This window comes from Melanotaenia boesemani, chromosome 6 (genome assembly GCF_017639745.1).
Source record: "Melanotaenia boesemani isolate fMelBoe1 chromosome 6, fMelBoe1.pri, whole genome shotgun sequence".
NCBI lineage: Eukaryota > Metazoa > Chordata > Actinopteri > Atheriniformes > Melanotaeniidae > Melanotaenia > Melanotaenia boesemani.
The window spans coordinates 3,632,183-3,655,024 of NC_055687.1; the positions used below are offsets into that span (position 1 = coordinate 3,632,183).

At 38.5% G+C, this 22,842-nt stretch overlaps 1 protein-coding gene and 1 long non-coding RNA gene across 1 annotated transcript; both read left to right on the forward strand.

Annotated features, from left to right (window-relative positions):
- Window positions 1-22,842, forward strand: part of LOC121641647 (gastrula zinc finger protein XlCGF8.2DB-like) — a 399,458-nt gene that overhangs the window by 85,959 nt on the left and 290,657 nt on the right.
- LOC121641723 lies at window positions 2,592-13,689 on the forward strand. The gene is made up of 3 exons (XR_006010780.1): window positions 2,592-2,602; window positions 9,093-9,099; window positions 13,082-13,689. It is a non-coding gene; the product is annotated as an uncharacterized LOC121641723 (long non-coding RNA).

Here is a 22,842-nt window from a genome sequence, read left to right on the forward strand (position 1 = left end):
AAAATTTAATTCCCTCAGTCTGTAGAGATCTCATAACTGGAGAAGTGTTTGAATATAACTTTTATTCCTTGACAAGAGATCGAATCGAGATGGGGACATGTTTCACAATTTATTCAAAATGGTTTTTGGAACAGCCAATACTACACACAGCGCAAAAGCTTTTGGGATCTAAAACATTCCCGACTGAGTCCATCAAATGATCCACCGACCAGATACCCTTGGAGTACCACTCTTTCTCAAATAATGATTTCCTCTTGTAAAAAATGCATCTGTTATTCCATACGGGCTTGTTGTGTGGAGTAAAATTGTGTTTGTATAAAAGCTTCCAGTACAATAACACTTATTAATGGAACGCTGCTAGTTTGACTGGTAGAGTGTTATAGCTAAAATCACGGCATAGTTTTCTCCTCTCTTACTCCTTTTCCCCCTTTTTATTCCTGACCCTGAAGAAGTCCGTTTTGTGACACTGTCTTGGATTAAAGAAATTTCTATTCTTCATCTCTTTCTTTCCAGCTACCTGCCTCAGTCACGTACCTGTTGGCGCTCAGATAGGTTTGCCCAAACCTGATTGTTCAGGTTGGATACGAACGCTGTGTCTCCCTCTTCCACAGTCAGATGTACCTCTTTTGGAAAAATGGTAGTATCTGTCCGCGTACGGGGCTTTTTTCTGAAGACACATAGTGTTGAACTTTGATGAGGTTGATGAAGTCTTCTACTCTCCTAAAATCCCCCCCAGTCAGCCGAGCAAGCCTGTATGAAAAAGAATAAAGAACACATAGATCTCTGTTCGAAATATTCTTTTTTTCTTAACAAAGCGCTTAACATATGCGTTCCCTACATTAGCACATAGTCTATAGTGAGCTCTTTGTAGTAAGTCAAGACAATCAATTCACTGATGCAGTGTAATATCGTTCTTTGAATTCAAATTTTGTGTGTACTGGTATTTTTTGTGTCTAAGCCCGTCTTTCTATCTCTGCCTGTCCCTTTCCATATTATTTGTCAGCGGCTGATCCAAGCTGGCTGCTTGAATTGCAGGGTACTGCTCTGAATTTCTCCAGCATTAGATACCGAGTTTCAGCGCATTCTTACATCAAGGATGAGTCTGTGTCGAGGTAAATCTGATTAAAATACAAACAAATCAGAACATTAAGTTTAAGTCATTTAGGAGATGCTTTTCATACCAGAGACAAACAGTTGTATTTAAAATTGGATTCAAATACTATAGAACTACGTTGCAGAGCTCATCATTACAAATAGGTCATTACATTCTTCTGTAATCTGTACGAACGTCTTGTATCTTTCGTGGAAGTTCTTGCTTCTCTTAGAGAACCACCTTTGCCATCAAGCCCCTCTTCATCCACACAACAGTGGTTCAGACCTTAGCCACCCACTGACTCAATGAATTTAAGGAGTACAGACTTTGTGCTGCAAGATTAACCCTTATGCACACCTATGACCATTTATGTGTTTTTGCATTTTAATTTCTAGCATATTTAACATTTCCCCTCGCTGATTTTAAAGATGAGGGATGGGATGCAGAAAATTGCATTTTTTTCACGATCTTGATTTTATTTTTAGGCTATTGTAAACAACATTATGCTGTAACATGGCTCAGTGGGTAGAGTGGTCGTCTTGTAACCCAAGAGTTGCAGGTTCGATCCCGGCCCGTCGAACTCACGTTGAGGTTGATGAAGTCTTCCACTCTCCTAAAATCCCCCCCAGTCAGCCGAGCAAGCCTGTATGAAAAAGAATAAAGAACACATAGATCTCTGTTCGAAATATTCTTTTTTTTTTCTTAACAAAACGCTTAACATATGCGTTCCCTACATTAGCACATAGTCTATAGTGAGCTCTTTGTAGTAAGTCAAGACAATCAATTCACTGATGCAGTGTAATACCGTTCTTTGAATTCAAATTTTGTGTGTACTGGTGTCTTGCTCAGGTGTCCCTGAGCAAGACACCGAACCCCTACTTGCTCCTGATTGGTCATGGTTAGCGCCTTGCATGGCAGCTTCCGCCATCAGTGTGTGAATGTGTGTGTGTGAATGTGACATACATGTAAAGCGCTTTGGATAAAAGCGCTATATAAGTACAGACGATTTACCATTATCGTAATTACTCCCCATTTGGACCCTAAGCACAAAAATGTGTATATTGAATTGCATTACAGTGTGACAAAATGCACAATAGCGCAGGAAGCTTTCAAGTGGCAACTTTGACATATTATCCATTTCATGTGTATTTTTTTCCTGAACGTTCAAGCAGCACCACATTTTTATTTTAAAATATGTAAAATGCACATCTACATGCATTCCTCTGCACTGCTTTGAAATGAACAAAACACAGGACCCTTTGCAGCACATCAAAGTTATGTGTTGAAGTGAAAACAATCCTCATCTTTGTATACACAGCTGCATCTGCAGCACAGTTTATAAGAGCAAGTTGGAGAAAAGCATTTAATTTCCTACCTAACACCATGAAAAAACCGTTACACGGTAGCAGAGGCCCAGGACATCATGCAGTCCCAAACAGATGTGACTGAGCACACCGGTGGAATCTCAGATAAAATCACCGAGAGCAACACTCACTCCACCAAGTTGAGGTCTACCTTCCGGCGGCTGACTAGTCATCCACCAGCTCCAGTGACTCCACAAACGGTGGTGAAGAAGCCACGGAAGACCGTCTTGGAGGTCTAAAAGTGGTAAAATCCAGTGGTCACCCACAAATTCCAACTGCGGTCAAGCCAGCCACCTCTAGCGTATCCGTGGTCAAACCAGCTGCCCCCTTATTTTGTGGCGCTCGAGTGGAATCCTCCTGGTACAGGTGATCTTCAAACCAGGATGAGGACTTCTGCGTGGATGAGCAGCTAGATCCGTATAAAGGGCACGGCAATTTTATGCAGTACATGCCAGTGAAACCAGCCAGGTGTGGCCTGAAAATGTGGGTAGCCTGTGACGTAAAAACATCTTACTGCATTTGAGTTTGTACACCGGCCGATCAGCTGGTGCTGACAAGAGTAACAGTCACAAGTGGCAAGTTTTTCACTTCATTTGCTCCGGCAGAGGAGCTGCTGAAAAACATTATTACCATGGTTGGCTCTAGCAGAATAATTGTGCAAAGCAACTGCAACAACTGCAGAAAACCTCTTTGCAAAAAAACATTACTTCACAGTTTGCCGCTCCTGCCTCCCCTGAACTGTTCTCGTTATGTTGTTGTTATTGTTAAATTAATTTCCAGATGTTGTTTATGGTCTATTTTCTGTTAGCCTTCATGGTGTTATAATGAATGGCTTGACTTGTTACATGGACTGTATAAATTAATTTCTAAGCTAATCTTTAACTTCCGCAAATTAAAATTTAATTAAAAATTCATTAATCATTGATATGGATGATTAGAATTGATCCTGGTTTGAAGAATAAAAAAGTAAAAAGGAAATATAAAATATTTTATATGACTTTTTGCATGCTCATTTATGTGTGTTAGGGTGCAAAAGGGGATTTTTTTTCAAAGGGGTGCATAAGGGTGTGTGGGCAGCACAGCACAGTTTACCTAATTGCAGGCACTTAATAGCCATATTTATAATGGCAGCATTATCTGCAGTGATTGCTACTATTTTTTCAGAAACTCTGACAGAACACCACTGATTTTCTCTGCCACAACACAACCCATCTGTGCTTTGTACACAGCTTTTGTTTTTAGCACTTTATGCTGCATTTTGCCCTCCACTATTTAGTGTGCTGTGCTACTCCAGCCATCACATGAGAGTGTAACAGATCAGATGTCAGACAGTACCTAAGGAAAGATGAGGGTCACCATGTTCTGTCAGTGCATCTACACATGGTCAAATGGAGAAATGAACAGAGATTTTTGTTTGTTTTTCAGTGTTATCTGCAGATGCCTACAACTGTTGGTGGTAGAAGAAGGGGTTCCCTGCAAATGTGGTCTTGACAAGCAGGACGTGGAGCATCTCTCCATAAAACAGGAACCTCAGGATCTATGGCCCAATCAGGATAAGTGATGGAAGATGGAATGACGACAGGGCACATAGGTCAGGTGTAAACAGTGACGTGGAGTGTAACACTGCCAGAAAATCCCTCATCTGCTCTGAATGTCGTGAAGAGGTTCACCACCAACCTGAGGGTTGTATTTACTTATAAGCCTGGTACACACATAACAATATTTGGGCTGTTTTTGACCTGATTTTGCCTCTTCCCAACCTTGGACGGCAAACGCCCAATCATCGTGTGATTTCCCTGTCCAGTCATAATATGGTCTGTGGTGTGTTATGAGCCGATTTGTCCCGATATTCCGCTCCGATATGGGTCATAGCCACAGTTGGGAACATTGAACATGTTAAATATTTCAGTGCCGATTTCTGAAGAACACCGCCAACTCGTGCATTGTGACTGTGTGGGGGGTGATGTGGCACGGAATGTGGCCAATCAGAGCGAGCTGGCTGGGGAGCAAGGAAGTAAACAAAGTCCGTGTTCACGCCGTCTCCAGTCTGATATTTTCTTTAGTTCTGCCTTTTTCTGTTAACAATGGTCCCAAGACCTCCATCATTCCCCCGTCCTATATATCCCCTTCTTTCCCCCTTCTTTCCGATTGTTTTCTTCTTTGTTTTGTGCCAGTTGTTGCCATGCTTCTTTTCTACGTTTTTTACAGGTTGTTGATGTGGTTCTTCTACGTTTTCTGCCGGTTGTTGATATGGTTCTTCTTCTACATTTTTTGCCGGTTGTTGCTATGGTTCTTCTTCTACATTTTTTGCCGGTTGTTGATATGGTTCTTCTTCTACATTTTTTGCCGGGTGTTGATGTGGTTCTTCTATGTTTCTTGCCGGTTGTGGCTATGGTTCTTCTTTAATTTTTTTTGCCGGTTGTTGCTATGGTTTTTCTTCTACGTTTTTTGCCGGTTGTTGCTATGGTCCTTCTACATTTTTTGCCAGTTGTTGATATGGTTCTTCTTCTACATTTTTTGCTGGTTGTTGATGTGGTTCTTCTACATTTTTTTGTCGGTTGTTGCTATGGTTCTTCTTCTACGTTTTTTGCCGGTTGTCGATATGATTCTTCTACATTTTTGCCAGTTGTTGATGTGGTTCTTCTATGTTTTTTGCCGGCTGTTGAGATGGTTCTTCTTTACAATTTTTACCGGTTGTTGGTGTGGTTCTTCTATGTTTTTTGCCGGTTGTTTGTGTGGTTCTTCTACGTTTTTTGCCAGTTGTTGCCATGCTTCTTTTTCTATGCTTTTTGCCGGTCGTTGCTATGGTTCTTCTACATTTTTTGTCGGTTGTTGATATGGTTCTTCTTCTACATTTTTTGCTGGTTGTTGATGTGGTTCTTCTTCTACATTTTTTGCTGGTTGTTGCTATGGTTCTACTTCTACGTTTTTTGCCGGTTGTCGATATGATTCTTCTACATTTTTGCCAGTTGTTGATGTGGTTCTTCTATGTTTTTTGCCAGTTGTTGATGTGGATCTTCTACATTTTTCGCCGGTTGTTGCTATGGTTTTTCTTCTACGTTTGTTGCCAGTTGTTGGTATGGTTCTTCTATATTTTTTGCCGGTTGGTGATGTGGTTCTTCTACGTTTTTTGCCGGTTGTTGCTATGGTTCTTCTTCTACGTTTTTTGCCTGTCGTTGCTATGGTTCTTCTTCTACATTTTTTGCCGGTCGTTGCTATGGTTCTTCTTCTACGTTTTTTGCCAGTTGTTGGTATGGTTCTTCTTCTACATTTTTTGCCGGTTGTTGATGTGGTTCTTCTACGTTTTTTGCCGATTGTTGATATGGTTCTTCTTCTCCATTTTTCGCGGGTTGTTGATGTGGTTCTTCTACGGTTTTTGCCGGTTTTTGCTATGGTTCTTCTTCTAAGTTTTTTGCCGGTTGTTTGCTATGGTTCTTCTTCTTCGTTTTTTGCCGGTTGTTGATATGGTTCTTCTTTACATTTTTTGCCAGTTGTTGGTGTGGTTCTTCTACGTTTTTTGCTGGTTGTTGATATGGTTCATCTTCTATGTTTCAATGTTTGACCAGCTCGGAGGACTAGATTGTAGATGAGTTGCTGGACTGCATCGTCATGTGTGTGTTCTGTGATTACATTTTCGGAGCACACAGCGCAGTACGATCAAAACTGACTTTTTTATTTCCATTTGTGAGGTCTTGACCAGATAAAAAAGATTTCCTATGATTTAAAAAATCATTGTGTGTACCAGGCTTTAGAGACCTATTTGAAGACTAGATATTTCTTCACTATATTCTGATACATAAAAGTGAATTATTTACGGGGGACATGTTTTTTTTTTCTTTCATGAATATAGATTATTTCTTGTAAAGACAAGGTTTTTTCACAAGGATCTTTCAGATAATTTGCTAACAAAATGCCTTATCTAAATACTTTCCACATTGTATGATTTTATCAGTGTAATTGTATATTATGAGATTACTGTAACCTCTGCAAAGAAGCAGACTTCTCCATTTAATCCTTCTCATAAGATTTATAACTTTAGGTGGTTAGTTCTTTTATTTAATTTTTTGGGGGGGTTTTAAATATATCCAGAAACTCATTACTTTTTTTCTTTAACTTCTAAATCATTTAATTTTTTATAAGTTAATGGAAAACATAATACTTGGATGTCAGAATTTGACTATAGTGTTTAGATTATTCTCCCTGTAATAGTAGCCACGAGCAGAGTGTATTCATGTGTACGTGTATGTCCTACATTATATATCTCAATAAAAGATCTCAGAATTTTCTGAGATCTGACTGACTGTTAATGGTCCCTGACTCGTCCTTATATGAGGGTAATCAAGACATTTAGGTCAAACGAGGGGCCTTTTGGATATGGGGCTCCCCTTGAATCTTAAATGTTCTTTTATTATTATTTTAAAATATGTTTTTCCTTATAACAGGATTGGAGAAACATATGAAAATAGGTGGATAGAGGAGAATTAGAAAGAGAAAAGATGGAGAAAGGAAGAACAAAACTGAAGGTAGAAAACAAACTGCAATCAAAGCTAAACAGATAAACTAAACAGCCTGAAATGAAACAGTAAACATTCTGAAGGCTTCTAAAGCCCTGTTTCCATCATCTGGTCCGGACACATTTCCACAGAAACTGGGACGGGTACCCTAATATCCGACCCGACCCGTTTTACTTTTTCTTGCCCTTCCGTTGGGGTACCAATCCAACCGACCTGACACGAAAGGGTGGAGTTTTACACACTGCAATCTGTTGATCAGTTGAGGAAAACCTGGCAAAAACAACAAAGTAGGAATGGCTTCTTGTTTAGAGCAACATATTTTCTTTGTTGATTAAATCTCCATTTAAAATTGAATTACAAAGCACTGCTAAGAAGAAAAAACACAAACTGTTGGATGATCACCAATCTCCTCCTTTGTTTCTGTGTGGTGTTTTGATTCTATTCTAATTAAGGTGCTGCGATGGCTCAATGTAGCTTAAGGCATCTACAACTATCCAACTGATATTTCACCTATTAGTAAAGGTTATGGTTGGCTTTGGAAATGCAGCGAGGTCAGTTTCCAAACATATCAGCACCCTAACCAGTCCAACCCGACTTGCACCCATTGGTAGAAATCAGCCTTACGAGAACACAACAGACAATCTATAGGGGCACCTGTGAGAAGAAAAACTGCAAAAACCAGGAACTGCAACGAACACAAGTATATGTGTGGGTGTCAGCATGTGTCTGTATGTAGGTGTGTGTACTCAGCATTAGGGGTGAGTTGTGTTGAGTGCTTATGTAAATGCAACCGCACTACCTCCAAGGATCAGAGGCAGACCGAGAGGGCCCAAGCCTCGGTCAACCAGCAGCCACCACAGAGCAGAACTGAGACAGACCACTGCAGCAATGGTGGACAGTTCCCCAACACCAGGGCCCAGGCTTCACCACCCAGCCCATGCTGGGGCAGCCCCAGGTCACAGAGTTTGCCCAGTGTGGGGTGTGCAGTAATATTACACTTTAACCATGTTGCAAGGTCTTCACATACCTGAAGCAAAAACTTCTGAAAAGGTGTGCAAAAACATAAAGCATGTAAATAATCATTGAGTGCAGGGGTGGCCAACGTCGGTCCTCAAGAGCCACAATCCAGCAGGTTTTCCATGCATCACTGCACCAGCACACCTGACTGAAATTAAATGGATCCAACAGTCTATGAGAATTTACACAATGACTCATTAGTTTGAGTCAGGTGTGTCAGTGCAGGGTGCATGGAAAACCTGCAGGACTGTGGCTCTCGAGGACCGACGTTGGCCACCCCTGATTGAGTGTGTTATTAATGTAAGCAGATGTTTGATGATGTTAGACCCATCTTGAACACTCTTTGTCCTGGGGGATGCGCAGTCGGCTGCGTCTGGGTGGGAGGTGATGGGGGTGGCTGGGGGTGGAGGTGGAGACCGGATTTGGGGCTCACTGCCCTCTGGTTTGCCAGGGATGTCTCCCACAGAGCATGGTGGGAGGGAGGGGGAGGTGCTGGGGAGTGCGATTGGGAAGTTCGTATGCTGTGTGTGTGTGTGTTTATACTTTTTTGTTGTTGTTGTTGTTGTTTTTTTTAACCTGTCCTGTCCAGCATCATAGCAAGCATAATGATAATCTGGTTGCTGTATCGGGCTTAACAAATTTGCTCTGCCAAGGGGAGGCCTATGGGTAAGGCTCCTCTTGATATTCTGATTTATTAGAAGAGGAGACAAAAACACCACAGACAGAAGGCAACGACCCTTCAATCCAAACTTTCAACCAGGCAACAAACTGTTACACCTGTACATGAACACACCAGAAAATTTCCTACGGCTTTTACTGAAAAACGGAGCTGCTAGTCATTAAGACGTCTTAAATAACAAAATCAAAAAGACATATCACAAAAGTAGCACACTAACCAGATACAAACTCACAGGGAAAAAAAAGAAATTGTCTCTTAGTTTTTAAACTCACTGGACAACTCATTGACTGTGTCAGCATGCCGAGTATGAGGTTTAAGGAGTGATCAGTGATGAAGAGTGCTGAGTGAGATGGTGCAAATGCGACCACACCTCTACGGAGGCTAGAGGCAGATCAGGGAAACCCAGAGTCCTGGGCCCTCAGCAGCAGCCCTGTAGCACTAACCCAAGCACCCACCCCAGGAACCAGGGCACCATCGATTCCCCCCACCTACTCCAATCTCCACCTCATGGTGGGATGGTGATAGTGCCAAGCATCACAAAGGCCAAAATCCTTCATATACTGTTTAACACTTTCTGTGGATTGCTAGTCTTGATGACTTCCTGTGGTACTATGTTGGTCTGGTATAACTGAGTGAGGTGAAAAGGGAGTGAAAAAATGACGGGTCATCAACATTTGGACCATATATATTTGCAGTACATAACTTAACATTTTGAATAGATATTGTAACTATTATGAATCTTGCTTCTGGATCTATGATTGTATTCTCAATGTCAACGTTTAACCTTCTATTAATTAGAGTTGCTACTCCTCTCATCCTAGAATTACAACAAGCTGAGTACACATGTGGAAACTGGGCTGTCTAAAGATCCATCGCTGAGATTGACAAATGAGTCCAAGGATCAGAGGCAGACCAAGAGGGCCCACAGAGCAGAACTGAGACAGCTCACTGCAGTAATGGCAATGATTCCAGACAGGAGGCGGCAAAGAGAGGCTGCAGCCAGAGCATCCCCCACCCACCAACCTGTTCCACTTCTTCAAACCCATATCCCCAACTCCCACTCTCACCCCATATCCCCTGCTCCAGTGCAGGCCGCCCCACCCACTGAAAAGAGGACAGTTCCCCAGCACCAGGGCCCAGGCTTTACCGCCCAGCCCACGCCGGGGCAGCCCAGCCACCCAGTGAGGACCATGTATGCGGAGTTCATTTCTATGTTGGTATCACCCAGGTCACCAAGTAGGCCCAGTGTGGGGTGTGCAGTAATATTACACTTTAACCACGTTGAAAGGTCTTCACGTACCTGAAGCAAAAGCTTCTAAAAAACAAAGGCATGCAAGACCATAAAGCATGCAAATAATCATTGGGTGTGTTTTTAGTGCAATGTGAGCAGATGTTTGATGGTGCTAAACCCATCTTGAACACTCTGTCCTGTATAGTGGCTTCTGCAAAGAATTTGTATTGTACAAGGCCTAAATTTGAGTTGTCAGTCATTTTGAAGGTATTTAAACACATTTGTGACTAAAAGTTTGGAGTGGAAGTTTGAACTTTTTATAAACTCGGTATCTGGGAAGTTTCCAAATTAATCTTCTGCACATCCACAAATCTTTCATGAAAATACTTAAAACAAAGTAATTTTCCCCTGCTTCACAGATGGATGTTCAACTGATGACCTGGGACCTTCTACTCTCAAAACTTGTTTGTTTTTCCAAGCTGACAAGCTAACACCCACAGGTCTAATATCTCAACCAGGGCAAAGACGAGATCATCTGGTGGGATCCCTCACCAGGACTTGTTTAACTTAACATTCTTGCGGGTAATAAACTTTTAAAGGTTTGGCACTTCAGCAGAAGAACACTGCAGAGGACAGACTTTCTTTATCTAAGATACAGTAGAGAACAAAGATTCTGTCAATATTTTAAATATTTTCATATGCTGTTGATAAGCTATTGGTATTTAGATATGCAGATCATCGTTATGGTACAAGGTTGACAAGTTTGATTCCTTCATGATCTGAAATTTTCCTCACCATTCTTTATAGTTCATTTTAATGACATTTGCTTTGTTTGAATGATGATAATGTTTCTTTAGAATGTATATCAGTATTTTAACAATGACATTTAAGACTAACATTTGATAACGTACAGATGTATTAACAAATGTTTGATACTTTTACAAAGGAAATCAGAAAGGAAACACTGAACCAGCCCCCTAGGTCATCTGATCCCAGCACTGCAGAGGCTGCCCATTGGTTGAACACCTTCTTATGGGTGTGGACCATCCTCACACTTAAAAAAACTTACGACAAACGATTCAGATTCAGAGATGAGAACTAAAAAGTGTTCTACCGAGATGCTTCCAAAACCCTCCTGTGTGACGACTCTTGAGCAAGAATTCTCTTCAGAAATGGAAAGAAAGATGCGGCGGAAGAATTACGGTTTTTGCCGTTATGTAAGCCGCATCACTATGGACCACATTAGACCTGCATTTTTTAATATGCATGAGGAGAGAAGATCCGCCCTACACATGCCTTTTGGTACTAGACTACATTTTGTTCTGTGGAGGCAAAAAGTTACTCTGTCAAGGATGAGGAGTCTGGTTCTGAAGTGAAAAATGATTACAAGTTTATTGAACACAGAATTAAAATACAAAGAATAGAATTGCAATTCGAGAGACTGTTCAGAGGTCTGACAGCACAGAGATATGAAGAGAATTTGATAAGAAACAGACATGCAGCATCTTTTAAGCAGAAGGATCACGTCACAGCACATAATATATCTTGTAAGATAAAAACAAAGAGACTGTTCCTCACACAGGATTAGACACTTCAGCAAACCTAATGAGCTTTTGCATTTATTGAGCACATAAACATGCCCTGCTGGGTCATCCTGAAGGTATCTGGCCACACAGGTCAGTGTGAACTGTTGTAAGGAATGCATCCACTTTTACGATAGCAACAGGCTCCTCAGCATTAATCTCTGTTACCAAGAACTTAAACAATCTGTTTACCTTGAGAGTGATCAGTATAACACAATATTGAAGTGAATATATGAAATTTCCACAGCAGTTCTTTGTTTCTTTATATCTACTTAAACTCCAGTTTAGTTTTTGCATTCTCACTTTTTGTACTGATTTTTGATAACTGGTTAATTCAGGCTTTTTCGCTTCATTACCAGTTTACAAAGTTTCTTTTTTCTTTTTCATAATATTTAATTTATTTATTTTTGGCTCATCAAAGTTGCACTAGTGATATTTTTTGCCACATCTCAGCAGACCCTTTTCACTATTTCACCATCTCTTGACACCACCAATCCAGCAGCGTCTTGGGACGAGACTGAATGAGCAGCCAGAACCTTCAGACCCAAACCTGTGGACCACCACGTGTGACGAACCTTTTGGCTCCTTTGGAAATTTGAGTCAGAACGAACGAATGACTCAAACCAGATGGAGGAAGGTTTAATGGGAATAAATGAAAATAGATCATTGACTTTAGGTACAATCATCATTTGTATGGTGGCAACCATACAAATTCAAACTTTTAACCCAACAAGAAATCCTTTTCTAACTCATGTTGTGTATATATGCTTTTATGTTTAATTTCTGTTTTCTACTCCATTCTGTTCTGTTCTACAGTCAGACGCTTTTCTCCAAAGCGACTTCGAGACGAGAGTAAGAACACCAGCAGAAACCAACCAGAAGGGACGTCATCATTAAGTGGTACTCAGACTGCTGGGAGTCCAGGTGGACGCAGGTGCTGTCATGTAGCACTAGAGGCAGGACTTTCTTTTTTTTCCTTATGATTTCATCACACAACATCATCTTAAGCATAAGTGCACGCATCTTCTTCAGTACTGAGCTGAACCAAAGAGCTGGACAAATCTTTTTAACTCATTCCGATGAGTAAAAGAGTTAAGCTAAGTGTGGAAATGCTCCTTAAACAACTGAGTCTTTAGCTTGCTTTTAAAAGTGGATAAGGACTCTGCGGATCGGACGGAGTTTGGTAGATGGTTCCACCACCGGGGAACAACAGAGGAGAAGAGTGTAGCTACTGATTTGGCGCCACCTTGTGGTGGGAGCACTAGGCGTCTTTCACTGGCAGAGCGTAACTGTGGAGAGGGAACCTCGGAGGACGAGAACATTGGGAACTTTTACAGTTCCACAGTTTGAAAGCAGGTCGGTGGAAGTTTTTTCACATGCTTGTACAGGCAGAAATGTTACTGATGCAATACTAACAACTTGTAATTTGTCTACTAGCTCAGGCCATGGCTTGTATAAGAAAAAACGTTACTGATGGAATCCTAACTTTTGTTTTTCAGCTCAGGCAGCTGTTGGAAGAGAAAGAAGAAAAAATCGGGCTAGGACAGGAAGCAGCTGCGCCCAGTGTGGAGGGCTGAAAGGACCAGAACTTCATGAAGAGGATGTAGAAGATGGTATCAGTATTGCAGGTTTACAACCTGCACAGGTGGTAACACACACTCACACACACAAAAAAATGCCCAGTGTAGCTTAGAGAATATATAGATGCCTACATTCAGAAACACACATTCATTGGGATGAATCTTGTTTTAAATTGATTAATGCTTTTGATAACTTGCTGTTTGTGTCTATTTGTTTAGATTCTCCCAAAGAGGCTCAAAACGTGGCTTCAACTAACACAAAGGAAGACAGGCCTCAGAGGAAAAGGACCAGAGAAACAAAAAAATGCCCAGTGTAGTTTAGAGAATATATAGATATTCTCGTTTTGCAGCCCACTAGACACTCTAATGTCTCTGGAAGGGAGCTCCCTCTTGTGTGATCCTTCCCGAGGTTTCTTCCAGGCCCTTCTGTTAAAAGGACAGTTTGGGAGTTTTTCCTTGCCCGCTTGAGGGAAGTGTCTTAATCATGTGGACTGCGGTCATTATGGCTAGATGTTTTAAAACCTGGGCATTTTCATTAGAAATTTAAAAACAGGGCCACACCTCGTCAACATCAGGTCCTAATTAAATTCTAAAATAGAAATAGAAAAAGAAGCTCAAAAAGTTTACACATTTATTTATACATGTAAGTTAAAATGATACATATTTTAAAATTATATATATATATATATATATATAATACAAATATATAAAATACAAATAGAGAATAAGTTAATAAGCTTATTAGGCCAATAAATAACTTAATAAAAAAACTCAAAACAAAGCAATCTGTTTATATATGAATAAAAAGTTAAATATAAAATAAAAAAAACAAAATAAAAATATTGAAACCAGAAAAAATAAAAGGAAGAAAATAAAAATACAAATAGAAAAAGGTCTATATCTTATAAAACTCAAAACAAAAAAACAGTAAAACATAGATATATATAACCCTTTGGTGCATTAATTATTACAAAACAGTACCACATTATTTTTAAATAAAGTATTTTACTTCTACAGACATGCACACTGATGTTTTTTAAATCTTATTTTAACTTAGTGTATTGATTTTTCTATTTGATCTATGAAAATATTCATAAAATACCTTGTCAGCTAAACAGAATTAAATCGATTAAACTTAGAGGATTTAAACCAACTTAAATGAATAAAAGAAACACAGTAGAAACAGAACAAGCTAAAATAGAAAGAAGGAAAAAAAACTAGACAGAGCAAAAGAAGCGAAAACAATGTGTCCAAAAATCTAATAAAGAAAACTAAAGAAAAAGCACAAATAAAATAATACACAAAATTAAACAAACTAGAGGTATAACAAATTCAGAAGGATAAAAGCGATGAAAACAAATATAAACACACTCAAAGTAATAAATCAAATTAGCCAGGCAGGCAGATAGATTATATATAGTTATATATATAATACAAAGACAGCTGATGACATAGAGAAATATCCTTATATTAAAATCGATATACATGTAGACTACTAGTCAATAGTTTAGGCTCACTTTCCTAGTTTATCTATCTATCTATCTATCTATCTATCTATCTATCTATCTATCTATCTATGAATGAATGAATGAATGAATGAATGAATGAATGAATGAATGAATGAATGAATGCACGTTTATTTCGGTCCATCAAATTAAAATAATAATAACAGTTTCAATCAAATTACTTATGTTGTCTCTTACATTGCATTTAAGACCGAAAGGGTTTAGGCTGAAGATAAACTTATTTTGCCTAACCCTGTACAATATAACCATCACAAAGTTTCTGCATTAAATTAAACTAGTAAGTATTATAATTAAGAAAAAAAGAAAATAATATAAAGAAAAATACAAGAAAGAGGGAGAGAAAAAGCGAACACATTAGAAACACAAGAGGGGAAAAAAAAAGAAATAACAAAAATACAAACTACAGTAGAGAATTACAAGGATGCCCCACATCATTTGGGTCAAAGCCCTTCCTATGCTCTATTCATACCCGAGCATATTTCCTAAGGATGTCAATTTTTATCTGCTTTTTAAATGCCGACAGAGTTTTACTTTCTTTTAACTTACTGTCCAGGTCATTCCATAATGTGACCCCCCTGACAGAGAGACTACTACTTTTTTTATTGGTTCTGGCCTTTTTTTTTTTAAAGTACCCAATTCCCCTGAGGCTATATTGACTCTCTCGATGTTCAAACTTCTTCTGAATACATGGTGGGAGATTACAATTATATACCTTGTACATAAATACCAGCGTATTGAAATCAACAATATCATAAAATTTTAGGAGGCTTAAATTAACAAACAGTGAAGCAGTTGGTGCATAAAAATCTGCATAATTCAAGATTCTTATAACCTTCTTTTGAAGCAAGAAAATGGGGTCAACATTTACCTTGTAATTATTTCCCCATATTTCCACACCATAGCTCAGATATGGAAGAACGAGAGAGTTATACAATAAACAAAGCGACTTATGTCCTAATATTGATCTCATTTTCCCTATTATGCCTATATTTTTTGCCAATTTAGATTTAATGATATTGATATGTGGCTTCCAACTGAGTTTTTCATCTATCATAATTCCTAAAAACTTATTTGTTTGCACACGTTCAATTACTTTATTGTTTATTTTGATATTTATCCTCTGGTCTATTTTTCTATTTCCAAAAATAATATATTTAGTTTTAGCTAAATTCATAGAAAGTTTGTTGCAATCAAACCACCTCTTCAAGACCGTTAGTTCTTTTTCTCCAAGGGAATCCGGAACTTAACCCTATTGGCAGAAAAAGAACGTCACGTCAAAGCTAAAAACTATCCACTTTCGCTAACTAAAATGTCCTGGACTCGTACATTTGCGAAATCAATGAGTCATTTATTTTTATGGACTTACCCTTTTACCACATATATACCACCATATATACCATACCACCATAATATACCGTGTAGAAACCATTTCTCTTAGAAAGATTAAAATAATATCAATTTCTTAAACATAAGAAAAAGTGAGTGATTATTAATTTAGTGCTTGCTTTTTATCAGTGCCTCAGTGTTCTTTTTCTCAGTTCCTGTGTCATTTCACACAAAATGTTGTCTGTGTTATCTGCTTTTCAGAGCTCCGAGGTTCCCAGTAGCACCTGGTGTGAGCTGGAGGGTCTGAAGCGGTGTGTGAAGCTCCTTGTGAATGACAATCAGATGACCATTGATACCATCATCACAGACAGGAACAGACAGGTTGCCAAATGGGTCAGAGAGGAGCTGGTCTCTCAAGGTGCCAAGCATTTCTATGATGTTTGGCATTGTGCAAAAGGTATGTTTTGAGTAACGGTTAAAATGAATACTTAAATTGTTATATAAAACTATTTGCATATATTTATGACTTTTTCATTAATTTTTTGTTTGTTTGTTTTGTTTGCTTTTTTGTACAACTTAACAGGAGTTGTATTAAGCATACTCTTTGTTACAGGACTGGGCAAAAAGCTGGATGCTGCAGCTAAGGACAGAGACTGCGAAAACATCAAGTTGTGGAAACAGTCCATAGTGAATCACCTGTACTGGTGTGCAGCATCCACACTTGATGGCAACCCGGCCATCATGGAGGCAAAGTGGTTGAGCTTGCTCAACCACATACAGGACATCCATGAGCATGAAGCAGTCTTATTTCCTCAGTGCTTGCATGAGCCTCTGGTAGGGGAGCAGAGGAACAAGCAGTGGATTGAACCGGGTACATTTATAATAATGTTACTAAATTTGCTTCAGTGAGTTGACCTTTACATGTTGTGAAATTTAAAGCCTGTGTATTAAGTAATATATAGTAATTTATCTTTCAGGGTCTGTGGCAGCTGTCATGCTGGAGAAAGTAATGACACCAGCCCTCTTTCTAAAGGATGTCAGACAACTTTCTCCACAGCATCAAACATACTCTTTGGAAGCATTCCATTCACTGATGTTAAAGTTTGCTCCCAAACACACTGGATTTTCCTATCTTGGCATGTACAGCAGGTAATGATCACTCAGTTTTCCCACCTGGTATTTTGGTGTTCATATTTTTTTGTTGTTTTTGTTTTTTAATTCTATGGATTCCATAATAAAACGATTTTACAAATTATCATCCCAAAAGGAATTATTCCAGTTCACTTATACTATTACTTCTATAGGCTCATGCTTGCTGCACTCCATTATAATGAAAATGGCAACAGAGAGACGGCAACAACAAAGGATGGGAAAGCAAGACATGCAGTGCGATACCCAAGATTCTGCAAAGGTGGATTCACTGTGCGTCCAGTAAAGAAGGAGCCATCATATGGTAAATAATTGAAGGCATCGCGCACATTTTCTTCAAATAATGGCCATCTATTTTCCCGCAGAATTATATAATCCATAAGATTCTGGACCATCTAATATGTGCCTGTGTATTTCAGAGTATGCCACAGCCTTGATGTGTTCCCTCAAGACTAGGTACACAAGTTACCCTGCTGCTCTGAGATCAAGCGTTCTGATTCAGAACAAGCCTGAACCCCTATCGCATAGCTACGACAGAGTCAACAAGGAGCAAGCACTGTCACACTACCTGGCACGGAAGGCTAGGTTCAATGTACACTCATGAGACGTCTCAGGTGAAGTGTTTAACATCTAAAAAAAAAAATGTTTCTTTGGATATTTTCCTGTTTTTCTATCTCTATTCTCTCTTTGTAATTCCTGTATGACTGTGTAAATTAATTGAGCTTTATTTACTTCTAGCAACAAATTTAAATAAGATGTTTTGCTTCTAATAATTAGAACTTATGAAATAAATCCAGGAAGATGATCATAACAGAAAGATGACATTGAGATGGAAGCAAAATATTTTATTTATTATTACAATTTACAGAATAGGAAGACATGTCTTGTATGTGTTACAGGTCAGGCCATCTGAAACCTTGGTAGACACCATGTTCATCAGGGAAAGCTAACCGGATTGCTGAGACAACACATGCTGGAAGAGGTTTCCTCACATGTCGTCCAAGCACTCCATGTGCCCAGCGTACCATCTGCCTGTAGGCAGTATACCTGAACTGTTCATTTTGGGTCAGATCAAGTGGACCATGTTCCTGCTTGAAAGCGCTGTAGGCCACCTAAAGCACCCAGGGGTTCAAACAGCATGCAGAGAACCCAGGATGCTGTCCCACACAAGTAATGCCTTCGGGTTGTGGATGGAGGTCTTCGACGAGGCTCCAAATTGCAGGAATCTCCCTGCAGCATATGCTCTCCTCCGCACTGTTCATGGGCTGACAGTGTCCACATAAACACCTGTAATTAGATAACATGCTGTTAAAGAATTTCTGTTGTTAAATGTAGATACAGTGTTGTAAATATATGTTCAACCATGTAAAGATTTGTATTTTTTTTACTTTTACATACAGGCTTTAAAAATTAAATGTTTATATTTCATCCGTAGTCATAGCTGCTTATAACATGCTGAAACATTTCATGTAATACATAAAGCTGAGATGCCCTTTTTTCTGTTGTCACTGGCCTTGCTGAATATAGGGGGAAGAGGGATTACCAATTGTGGGTGAGAGTTGTGGGCTCTGTTGTTTGGGGGATAAAGTGTTAAGACTGCAGTGCACATGGCATCATATGTGGAATGACCATTATTCAGAAGGGTTTACAATCCAGTTTTAAAAATAGTTTTTCTGTTTTAACAATATCTTTAAACCTCAGAATCAGGCTTTATTTATCATTGGGAAAAAAGTGCAAAATTATACACATCCTGAAAAAGCTGAGACCAAGTGTTGGATTAGAAAAAAAGGTAAGTTTAGCGAAAAAACAAAACAAAAAAAAAAACAAGCGATGGATCTGCTCAGCCAGTGCGCAGATCCATCCTTCGTCATGGAACCAGCATCCTGGCGCAACAAATTTTCTTCCAGTTTTTTTTTTTTTTTTTTTTTAAGCGTATTTAAATACCCCATTGAAATAGTCTGCTTCTAAGTTTAGAGAGTGCTGGTAAAACTAAGACATTACAGCACGTACATTCTATGAGGTATTTATGAGTTTAGAACAGCGTGGGCTTTTTTTGCGCACTACACGCACATCCAGTCTGACCAACTTCAGAAAAAAGATTATAACTCTGGTATTCCTTGATCAATCAACACAATTCAGAAAGTTGTTTATAGTCTAAAATGACTGTTTTGCGCTGTTAATTAGGCTACCCGACGTGGATTAGATGATGGAGCCTTAGCGAGGCTACTTTGGGCACTAGTCTACGTATCATCAGATGATTTGATTAGAACAGCGCTTTTCTGTCTACAACTGTGTGAACGGGGTAGCCATTGCACAGCTTTTATAGGCATTATCTGCCACAGAACTATTTTATTTAACCAATGTTTTGTCAGGAATCACTAGTGACATAGTAGCAGCTTGAAGTTGTTTTTTTTGTGGCGAAACGTGATTTTTAAAACAAACCTGTCGGGGCGGGGCAGGACAGGGATGTCTTCCTATCGGCTGCAGTAAGTAAAAGGCTTTAAAATCTATTTGCTATTGCAAACACTGTATTTTTTCACTGGTCTGCAGCATAACCAGGTATTACTTGCCCAATTCAGAAGGCTAATGTGGAAGAAAATTTACGAAACATTTGTATCACTTACCATGCTGTTTGATTAATCCTCCAGATGTTTTCAGCTGCCCATGACTGAATCTGCTGCCTGTTTCCCGTCAACGATCTCCTTTGCTGGTTGTCAGTGACTCTGTTTGTAGCTTCAGGTTCAAAACTGTATGGATCACTTCTAAAAATAAAATTATCTTCTTCTTCCTCCATAATCTCACGCCCATTCCGTTCCGTTGTGTTAGCCATAACTGTTGTGTTAGCAATAACGTACATAACAGAGTCCCTTACGTGACGTCACTTCCGGCAAAACAGATTTTTACAGTCATTTGAGCAGTTTTTAATAGTCCATAACCGATTTCTTTATTTTGTTATTCACGGACTTCAACAAAAACTAAATAGATATTAACTATAAAATATGCATAATCCAAACCATTAATCATGCTCTTAACCTGCCAGTTGCTCTTTAAGTCCATTAGCTTTTCCAGGTCCTTGCCAGAGCAATAAAGACTTGTATCATCAGCGTATAATATACAATTTACATTTTTCAAGATGTCACACAGGTCATTTATATACTTAATAAATAGTTTTGGTCCTAGTATGGAACCTTGTGGGACTCCATGAGTAATGGATTCTTTTTTAGAGTTAACATTTCTAATATGCACAAACTGGTTTCTGCCGCTGAGGTAACTCTCCAGCCACTTGTAAGCAAGACCCCTAACACCGAATCTTTGAATCTTTTTTAAAAGAAGTGTATGATCTATTGTGTCAAAGGCCTTGCTTAAATCAATAAAAACACCAATCGTGTATTCTCTATTATCAATAGCAGTTGTAATATCATCCACAAGAGCCATAACTGCCATCATAGTTGATCTTTTTGAGCGAAACCCGAACTGATTGTCAACTAACGGGCAGTATTTTTCGATAAAGTTGTCAAGCCTGGTTAAAAACAATTTTTCCAAGATTTTTGAAAACTGGGACAGAATGGAAATAGGCCTATAGTTGGTAAATAGGTGTCTGTCACCGCTTTTGTAAATTGGAATAACTTTTGCCGTTTTCATTTTTCTTGGAAAAATTCCTGTAAGAAATGACTGATTGCAAATATAGGTTAAAGGTGTTACGATGAACTCTATATCTTTTACCAGCATCATGTCTATATTAAAACAATCAGTTGATCTTTTATTATTAAATTTATTAACAATACCAATAATTTCAGTTTCCTCTGTCCCCTTCAAAAAAAAGGAATTAAAGTTCTGATTTGTTGTTCCAAGAGTTAAACCCGATAAATCCTGAGGCTCTTTGATTTTTTTTGCCAATGAAGGCCCAACATTTGCAAAGAAACTATTGAAGGCATTGGCTATTTCACAAGTGTTTGTAATCTCTTGATCATTTTCCACAAAATAACTGGGAAGTACATGTTCTTTCCTCCCATTCTTAATGATGTCATTTAAAATTTTCCACGTTCCTTGAATATTATTACGATGTTGTTCCAATAATCTTTGATAATAATTTTTTTTGTTTTCTCTAATTATATTTGTCAGCCTGTTTTTATAAATTTTATACCTCTTCTCTGCTACTTTGGTTCTGGATTTCATGAACAGTCGATAAAGATGATTTTTCTTTTTACAAGCATTTGCTATGCCATGTGTAATCCATGGCTTATTTTGTGAAGTTGTTTTCGTATTACAAGTAATTTTTATTGGACAATACTTATCATACAGTTTGAGAACAGTAAATAGAAATGCATCATAGGCATGATCAGGGTCTGAGGTGGAGTAAACCTCATCCCACGTCTGTGCATACAAATCCGCCTTTAAAGCAGCCATTGCTTCTGGCGTTCTCAGTCGGTTCACTTGTTGGGAAACTTTTTCTGGAATATGGTTTTTTTGTAAGATTTGATAAAAAACACTGAAGACAGGAAGATGATCACTTATATCATTAATAAGTAACCCGGCTTTTTTATCTTTACTCATTTCATTCGTAAATATATTGTCTATCAGTGTGGCTGTGTTAATTGTGATTCGACTAGGCTTTAGGATGAGTGGAAAGAAGCTGTTACTATACATTGTTGATATGAAATCTGAGGTTTTTACATTTTTTTGCGGATTCAAAAGGTCAATATTGAAATCCCCACAGACAATGTGGGTGTTCTTTGAATTGTTAAAAAATAAACTACTCACTGTTTGATTAAAGACATCCAAACATGATCCAGGAGTTCTATACAAACAACTTACAGTTAATTTTTTTAAATTATCAAGAATAATTTCAACACTAATGCATTCCATGATTCCATCAATGGTGATAGTTTTTCTATCATCCAGATTACTCCTCAAATTTGTATCCACATACAATGCGACACCCCCACCCCTTATCTTATTACGATTAGCTGTATATAACTCATACCCTTGCATTTCTACATCAAAACCTTTTTCATCATCTAGCCATGTCTCAGACACTGCAACAACACTAAATTTGTTGAAGTGGCTCAGATATTCTTTGATTTTATTAAAATTTTTATACAAACTCCTACTATTGAAATGTATTACTGTAAAGGCCCCATCTATGTTGATTTCTTTGAATTGTTTATCAGTATAATATTCACAACCATTCACTACACTCTTAAAAAAGTGATTGTCGGGATCAATATCATCTCCAAACTCATTCATCTTATAATTCACATGATCATGCGTATCTAAAATTAAATCCTCATACATTGAAAATAACTCCCCGAGATTATTATCATCTCGATAATCAAAATTACTACTGTCACCAATTGTCTCTGTTAATTCATCATCATTAACTGATAACATTAATCTAACACAATAAAATATTGTTACTTTATATTACGTGGCCTCTTATATCTAGGCTTTAGACCAAGGTTTCTCCAAAAAAAATACCTTAAGGTTTCATTCATGATAATTAATCATAGGTAAACTAAACAGTATCCTTCGATGAAAAGTATTCCAAAAATCCAAATAAATCAACAAATTTTCACCATCCATCACATAAATTATGGTGATTGTCCAAAGTCATACCCTGTTTCTTCGTTACAGTCCATTGTCAGATGCAAAGTTTGTGGCGTCACTGAAACGGAATCAAATCATCAAGTTCCCTTACCACCAGTACTTTGGCTTGTTCAGGAGTTTGACCATTCAGCTGAATAAAAACCTTGCAGTTTCTTGTCCACGTCGATTTGATC